This window comes from Lycorma delicatula, chromosome 12 (assembly GCF_047948215.1).
Source record: "Lycorma delicatula isolate Av1 chromosome 12, ASM4794821v1, whole genome shotgun sequence".
NCBI classification, from domain to species: Eukaryota; Metazoa; Arthropoda; class Insecta; order Hemiptera; family Fulgoridae; genus Lycorma; species Lycorma delicatula.
In genome coordinates, this window is record NC_134466.1 from 19518719 (window position 1) to 19526868 (window position 8150).

Here is an 8150-nt window from a genome sequence, read left to right on the forward strand (position 1 = left end):
GTGATATCATCCGAAATATCAAGTAGTTTCTGTTTGTTTAGTTTAGGTGGTTTCACAATTCGATCAGCGTGTTCAACAGAGACTGTTGCCGGAATTTTTTTCGAGAAGATTTCGAACCGCATTGCGGTGAGAAACAGGAGTATTTGGAAACTTTTCTGAAAACTTGTGCTTCGCTAAATCAGTATACTTGTCAACTTCACGTTAGAGGTGTTGTGAGAAAAAAATGCGTTCCTCTACTGCATACTATTTTTCGCAACTATTGATTCCAATAAACGAAATAACACGAAACAAACTTCAGCATGTTCAGTCGCAACTTAACTGACGTCTTGGTTTATTAGCGAGCAACGTCAAACAAACCCGCAGTGCAGCCAACCTAATGCCAAAACAACAAAATGCAACACATAATTCTAAAATATACTGCACAGCGACTTTCCGAGCGCAGTGTATAATTCTGAATACCGATTACCATATCTATTATGCAACTAATATATTGTTCATTCAACATTTTTTTTCACCCGATTCGACTTCACTTTTTTTATTCAGATTATCTTCACTTTTGTTTGTTTCAGTTGTACTAATTTATGCAAATAAAATCTTTATAAAAATGTCATAAGAAAGGCTTGCATCGTTGGTTTTTAATATCCCTTTTGGAAGGAGATATACAGGTAAACCAAAATTATGATGGGTGTCAGAGTAGAAATATTGATAATACTAAAATATAGCCTAATATTTTACAGATGATAAAATAAACTTTGTTTAATTCAGGTTCACGAGGTGCTGTCACAAATTTAAGAATTTATCATTTAACCGCTTTTAAATTATTTTATACACTTAAGTTTAAACTCTTTTTTCCGACGCAGTATGGTCCTTAATTTTTTATCGATAAAAGGCGTTCCACAATATTTTACTTCTGTAGTAGTTAGTAATAAAACGAAAATTTATAATTTGACGTTAAATTTGACAGAATAGTTTTAAAAGAGAGCTCCTACAGTGTCATTTCTCAATTCTCACTTAAGAGATTTATTTTTTAATCGGCCATTTGACTGTTCGGAAATGGATGAATCAACTGACAGTCACGGTTAAGAGTATTTATTTTTTTAATTATTTATTATATTTATTTCTTATTGTCATCAAGATAAATTTACAAAAAAAAAAAAACAAAAAAAAACAGCTATAATTATGAATTGGACTTTGTTTTAATCGTTATTATTCTATTTTTTGCTTTTATTAATATAATTGGTTTAAAAAAAACGCAAATGTATTTTTACTATTATTTACCGAGTTCCATAAAAAGAATTGTTCAATATTAATTGCAATATAACTGTGGGATCACTTTTTTAAATTTATTCAGTCTAATTAAATTTATAAACGTCATACGTTGATTAATTATTAACGTTCTCAGAAACTGCAGTACTGCCTCGCCTTGTATTTGGAGCATAAGTTTAGCCAAACCTTTTTCGAAACAATTAAAAAACCGAACGTAATTAGATACAAGTTTATATAAAATATTTGCTTTATTTTAAATTGTAAAATGTACATCGTTTATGAAGTTTAAATCTTTTTCAGCGGACTTCTGATAAACATTTTTTGGTACTTATGTATTAACGCCACCGCAGCTACAGCTTTTTTAAAAACAAAGTAGTCAATCGGATTTCGGTGGAAAATGAACACTCTCTTTATTAATTTTAATAAATGGTTATTTATATTTATTTATTTTATAAATATAATTTAACTAAACTTAACCTACGCTTGCTTCGCTCGCTAACCTTGACTAATTAACACCGTAATTTTTTGAGTATTTATTTAATAAATTCAGTAATTATTGCAATTATTTATTATTTAAATAATCAAATCACTCCTGTTAATTAGTCAAGGTTAGCGAGCGTAGGTTAAGTTTGGTTAAATTATATTTATAAAAAAAATAAATATAAATAACCATTTATTAAAATTAATAAAGAGACTGTTTTGAATCTATGTTAAACTTTATATCAGCCCATATTCCACCGAAATCCGATTGACTACTTTGTTTTTAAATAAAGCTGTAGCTGCGGTGGTGTTAATACGTAAGTACCCATTTTTTATAATATTGAAAACAAATATTATTATGCACCTAAAATTTTGTTAAAATAATGCTTACCTTAACGAAAATTTCATTATGCGCATCGAATTTTCACTGAAAAAATATTAAATGGTAACCGGTTATGGAGGTGAAATACTTATTGCATCATTAACATATCACTTATTTAGTAATTAAAAATAATTTTCTTTTCGTTTACTCTAATAAATGGAATACGGTTCAGACTTTAAAATAAAAATAAATCACCTTTTAATCGATAGAAATACGTATGCTGCAAGGGCAAAATTATAGTGTAAAATTTATAAAACATAAGTAGGCCTATTCTAATTGTAAATAAAAGATGTTTTGACTAAATATTGTTAGCAAAAATATATTATTACAGACTGATTTACTTGTTAGAAGATTTTAATAATTTCGTTATTAAAGTGATAATTGTTGAATGTCTTATCGACTCCATTTTATCACGCATGGTTTCGTATAATCTTTAAAACTACTGTATTAAAAACATAAGTTACTCTAAGATTGTCATATTTGAACGGGCAGTGAAGCACGCACAGGCTAACATAAATCACAGAAACACCTGGTTATGAAGGCCCAACATACTGCCAAATATATTTATAATATTGTAACAAGACCGGTATAACGAGCCTGAGTAACGGATTCCTACCAATTATTATGAAAGTAATATAAAGTTTAATAATGGGAGGAATCCAGGAACGAACAAAAAGAACTCTTTTTGTAAAGTATAGGTCCGTTTTACAATCGTCTTTTGTTAAACTGCCTGCTAACACACAATAAACACGTGTTGTATATTACGAATGAAAGGCCTTTATTAAAGGCTTCTCATTCGTAATAACATGAGAGGCTTCGCAATATTATAAGAGTCATCCGTGATATGATTCTACCATTGGAACTCTACTAAATATGAATCCAAACAATAATTTACATTTGTTTCTTTGGTCGTTTCATTTCCTATGACTTTCGTTTTTTTTGGGTTATTTATATGACTCTCTTGTTTGTAAAATAATGCCAGTAGTTAACCGTTTCAAATGTGGTAATATAATTCACTAATCATAAACACGAACATAGGTTTTCTTTTTTGTATTTATGAACTGAAAGAACAATTCTTCTCCTCTAAGGACAGTAAATCCAAAATCATTAAATAAAAAAAAATCACTTGAAAATACGTAGTAGGCCCTATTTAATGTCCGTAAAAGAGTTATCATATTACTGACTGTGTTGAATCGATTGTAAGAAATCCCTATAAATTAAAAGTCCTCTTAATTAATTTACAGTATCAATAAATAATCATTAAAAACTAGTTAGATAAAGCACTGTTATACTGCATTACAATATATATTCTTCTTTTAATTCACCATTTAGTATAGACGTTAAGGCGATACGGAGCATGTGGTGACATCGTATTATATAATGATATAAATGTCGGCAGACAAGGAATGCGGGAGCACCTATAGAGAGGATTGTAAAACTAAAATTTGTAACATAACTTTTAACTCTTCTGTTAACAGGTAACTACAGAAAGCACTTATTTTTACAATATTAACTATACTTTACGTAAAATAAATAGTCGAGTGGATTATCATTTCCATACAAATTGTTGTTGAAGTCTGCCTGAATCCTATTTTTTTGTTATTCTTTGAGATCATTCTCGTGTTTAATTAAATTAAATGCTAAGGAAGCATTAGGTATATATTAACTGAGACGACAATAAAAATAATAAAGATAGATTAAAACTTAAAAATATGCTAGAAAAACATAATGAGATTATGAGATATCATTAAAACATTTCAGTGACAATAGTTTTATTAATGTTTAATTGATAGGATATAATAAGTCGATAATACATTTTTTTATTATCATGGAAATTAACTCGTGACTCATTAAATTATTTTAATGAATAAATTATTACGTCAGTTTTAAAATTTTTCAGCGATACTCTACGTCAGAGGTAGGCAAACCTTTTGTCAGTAAGAGCGCAAAATAAATTCAAAAGTTTTGCCATACTATTATTACACAATAAGCAGATACATTTGCCTTTAAAGTCAATAAAACAAAATTGTTCTTCCCAGTCAACATTAAGTTAATAAATCATTTTTTTTACAATTATTCGTTACGGTTTTTTTTATAAAATTCGTTTAATTAGTACAATACGTATTTGATAGTGAAAAGCGCTACTATCTTGCGTGATATAGTTACTAATAATGCGTAAATAAAATATAGTCAATAATAACACTCAAAATACGTAGCACTCAGAATACGGTAACATACAACCAAATTTATCAGAAGCGAGAATATTTCTACGTGCTAAGTAGCAAGTGTGTCAGTGTATGACCTTGATTGCTGTTTGCTGACAATGAGCATGCGCAATATTGTCTTATATACGCGCGACGCCGATACGGTTATTGGGCTTAGTAGGTGTGCAATATAATGAGGGAGTATAAAAATCTCATCGAGAACGCTATGGCACCCGCGGGCGCTGCGTCGCCGTCCCCTTTTCTTTTTCCTGTTTAGCCTCCGGTAACTACCGTTTAGATAATACTGAGGATGATATGATAGATGAATGAGGATGATATGTATGAGTGTGAATGAAGTGTAGTCTTGTACATTCTCAGTTCGACCATACCTGAGATGTGTGGTTAATTGAAACCCAACCACCAAAGAACAACGGTATCCACGATCTAGTATTCAAGTCTGTGTAAAAATAGCTGGCTTTACTAGGACTTGAACGCTGGAACTCTCGACTTCCAAATCAGCTGATTTGGGAAGACGCGTTCACCACTAGACCAACCCGGTGGGTGCGTCGCCGTCCCCTGCTCTACGCGATTTTACAGAATTCACAATAAAGTTGGCTCGAGTAAAGCATCATTATATACTGGATTTATATTACTCGACCTAAAGGTAGTCAAAAACAATAGTACAAAAACAAAAGAATTACCCTGAAATAGATTAAAATCACATTTATTCAATTACTTCATAGCTGTGGTCATTTTAATCGGAAGATGAAGTTTTGATGATATGTAGGGATGTCATGCCGGTTCATACACCAACAATTGAGCATTATTAGAGATAAAAAACATTCCCACCGATTATTTATTTTACATAACACTTTCATTCTTTATGAGCAGTATTTTGTTTCACTTTGTTCTGTTCATGATAACTATAACCTTGAAAAATGTAAAATTATTTTTTACAATATTTATTATTATTATATGACTGACTTTTGGTCAGGTGATTTTAGAGTAATTAACTCAGCGTCAAATAATGGGCAGGCAGGAGTAGGTTTCGTGATGAACAAGAAGATAGGGAGGAGAGTGGAGTATTTCAAGACGCATATCGATAGAATCATTGTAATAAGGATAAAATCAAAACCTAAACCGACAACGATTGTTAACGTCTATATGGCTACAAGCGCCCATGATGATGATGAGGTAGAGTGTGTATACGAAGAGATTGATGAAGCAATTAAACACGTAAAAGGAGATGAAAATTTAATAATAGTTGGAGATTGGAATGCAAGCATTGGAAAAGGCAAGGAAGGAAATATATTGGGTGAATACTGGCTGGGGAAAAGGAATGAAAGAGGGGACCGACTTATAGAGTTTTGCACAAAGTATAATTTAGTAATTGCCAACACCCAATTTAAAAATCATAATAGAAGAATATACACTTGGAAAAAGCCAGGCGATACTGCAAGGTATCAGATAGATTATATCATGGTTAAGCAAAGATTTAGAAATAAACTCGTTGATTGTAAAACTTACCCTGGAGCAGACATTGATAGCGACCATAATTTTGTGATAATGAAATGTAGATTGGGGTTTAAAAACCTGAAGAAAAGGTGTCAGATGAATCGGTGAAATTTAGAGAAGCTTGAGAAAGAGGAAGTAAAGAAGATTTTTGAGGAAGACATCGCAAGAGGTCTGAGTAAAAAAGATAAGGTAGAAAATGTAGAAGAAGAATGGGAGAATGTTAAAAAGGAAATTCTTAAATCAGCAGAAGCAAACTTAGGCGGAATAAAGAGAACCGGTAGAAAACCTTGGGTTTCAGACGATATATTGCAGCTGATGGATGAACATAGAACATATAAGAATGCTAGTGATGAAAGTAAAAGGAACTATCGACAATTAAGAAATGCTATAAACAGGAAGTGCAAACTGGCGAAAGAAGAGTGGATTAAAGAAAAGTGTTCAGAAGTAGAAAGAGAAATGAACATTGGAAAAATAGACGGATCATACAGGAAAGTTAAGGAAAATTTTGTGGTACATAAATTAAAATCTAATAATGTGTTAAACAAAGATGGTACACCAATATATAATACGAAAGGTAAAGTCGATGGATGGGTGGAATATACTGAAGAGTTATACGGAGGAAATGAATTAGAAAATGGTGTTATAGAGGAAGAAGAGGAAGTTGAGGAGGATGAAATGGGAGAAACAATACTGAGATCTGAATTTAAGAGAGCATTAAAAGATTTAAATGGCAGAAAGGCTCCTGGAATAGACGGAATACCTGTAGAATTACTGCGCAGTGCAGGTGAGGAAGCGATTGATAGATTATACAAACTGGCGTGTAATATTTATGAAAAAGGGGACATTCCGTCAGACTTCAAAAAAAGTGTTGTAGTAATGATACCAAAGAAAGCAGGGGCAGACAAATGTGAAGAATACAGAACAATTAGTTTAACTAGTCGTGCATCAAAAATCTTAACTAGAATTCTATACAGAAGAATTGAGAGGAGAGTGGAGGAAGTGTTAGGAGAAGACCAATTTGGTTTCAGGAAAAGTATAGGGACAAGGGAAGCAATTTTAGGCCTCAGATTAATAGTAGAAGGAAGATTAAATAAAAAAAAACCGACATACTTGGCGTTTATAGACCTAGAAGGCATTCGATAACGTAGACTGGAATAAAATATTCAGCATTTTAAAAAAATTAGGGTTCAAATATAGAGATAGAAGAACAATTGCTAACATGTACAGGAACCAAACAGTAACAGTAACAATCAAAGAACATAAGAAAGAAGCCGTAATAAGAAAGGGAGTCCAACAAGGATGTTCCCTATCTCCGTTATTTTTTAATCTTTACATGGAACTAGCAGTTAATGATGTTAAAGAACAATTTAGATTCGGAGTAACAGTACAAGGTGAAAAGATAAAGATGCTACGATTTGCTGATGATATAGTAATTCTAGCCGAGAGTAAAAAGGATTTAGAAGAAACAATGAAGGGCATAGATGAAGTCCTACGCAAGAACTATCGCGTGAAAATGAACAAGAACAAAACAAAAGTAATGAAATGTAGTAGAAATAACAAAGATGGACCACTGAATGTAAAAATAGGAGGAGAAAAGATTATGGAGGTAGAAGAATTTTGCTATTTGGGAAGTAGAATTACTAAAGATGGACGAAGCAGGAGCGATATAAAATGCCGAATAGCACAAGCTAAATGAGCCTTCAGTAACAAATATAATTAGTTTACATCAAAAATTAATTTAAATATCAGGAAAAGATTTTTGAAAGTGTATGTTTGGAGTATCGCTTTATATGGAAATGAAACTTGGACGATCGGAGTATCTGAGAAGAAAAGATTAGAAGCTTTTGAAATGCGGTGCTATAGGAGAATGTTAAAAATCAGATGTGTGGATAAAGTGACAAATGAAGAGGTATTGCGGCAAATAGATGAAGAAAGAAGCATTTGGAAAAATATAGTTAAAAGAAGAGAGTGACTTATAGGCCACATACTAAGGCATCCTGGAATAGTCGCTTTAATATTGGAAGGACAGGTAGAAGGGAAAAATTGTGTAGGCAGGCCACGTTCGGAATATGTAAAACAAATTGTTGGGGATGTAGGATGTAGAGGGTATACTGAAATGAAACGACTAGCACTAGATAGGGAATCTTGGAGAGCTGCATCAAACCAGTCAAATGACTGAAGACAAAAAAAAAATTATTATTATTTTTTTTTTTAAATCTGACGTTCAAGTGTGGATGTGAATGTTAAATTTTACTAATAGGATTTGCCTCATTCTTCGACAAAAGACAATTAATAATAATGTT